This window comes from Danio aesculapii, chromosome 19 (assembly GCF_903798145.1).
Source record: "Danio aesculapii chromosome 19, fDanAes4.1, whole genome shotgun sequence".
In the NCBI taxonomy this organism is placed as follows: Eukaryota; Metazoa; Chordata; class Actinopteri; order Cypriniformes; family Danionidae; genus Danio; species Danio aesculapii.
The window spans coordinates 7,831,067-7,832,529 of NC_079453.1; positions in this window are offsets into that span (position 1 = coordinate 7,831,067).

Consider the following 1,463-nt stretch of genomic DNA (forward strand, 5'->3'; position numbering starts at 1 on the left):
TGCATCGCAGACCTTTTACAAAAAATAAATAAATAAATAATTTATATATATATATATATATATATATATATATATATATATATATATATATATATATATATATATATATATATATATAACTATTATTGCCTCCAAAGATACATAAAAACATTAAATCTAAAAAAAAATACATCATCTGTCATTGGCATCTCTGTTTTTATTTCAGGAGAGGAGAGCAGTGTAGATTCATGATGTGACATTTACCCACACATGCTTCTAGCTGGACATCTGTGTGTGTTTCTCTGCTTTAATGTGTGTGTGTGGCCGTGGGGGTTGAGGTTTAGGCACTCTTGAAGGTTAGGTTCAGTGTCACTGGTCAAGGTCAGGTGTTAATTCATGAAAGCGACTGAGAGGGAACGGCACAGAGACAAAGAGTGAAAATCTACTTAATTTAGAAAGACTGCAGAATCTGACCACACCAAAACTCACGACCACACCATGACTGTTAGATGACCAGCCTTAACGCCAATGGTTTCTTTCTCTCCATTCATCTCTCTTTCCTCCGCTTACCAGTTTGACCAGCGGGGTCAGCCTCCAGCGAATGAGGTCATTCGTCTGGGATGAAATTGCCCTTCGACCCCTCAACTTGATCGCTTGCCCGCATTTTAACCACCTGGACAACCAACCAGCACAGAGCTCACGAAGCGTGCGTGTGTGTGCATGTGTATGTGTGTTTGTCACAAAACAATCAAATCACTTTATTCATTGTCTACATAAATGTTTTACAAAGCTAAATATATATCGCCAGTGACGATAACATGTCCATAAATTAACCTTTCGGATACTATTTGTTTAGATATATCCATCAGGAATAAAGCAAAGCCTTACATGCATGCGCGCACTTGATTTGCTCCCTAATATAAGCACACACAATGAAGACGGCGAAAGCCAAAGCAAAGCATCGGTGTTGGAGGTCAATACCTCACTGACTCTCCTTATGATGGCACATCAAAAAGTCGATGATCAGCTCAAGAGAATCAAAGCTATTGATTAAACACTGACCAAACATGACATCCACTGTGCAATCCAATCCTTCTATCATTATTTATTATTCAGAGCCTTTAATATTTTGGAAGAACAAAGTTATTTCATTTACTTTCATTTATTATACTTTCTGGTATTTATATTTAATATACAATCACATAAGGACATATAAAATATTTGCATGTATCCTATAGTGATACAATTTCTACATTTATTTTTTGAGTACAAATATGCACACAACTGATATCTGCACAATATCAAATCTATATGACTGGACTTCTAATATATATTGTTTGACGTGTATGCTGGACATATGCTTTTTCACTAATGAAATATATAGCGCAATAATGCCAGAAGAGGATGCGCGCTCTCGCGGCCAGCGCGTCTGGAGACTGACCAGCTGCCCTTTGACATTGAGGTCGTGAGCTAATGGGCTTTGC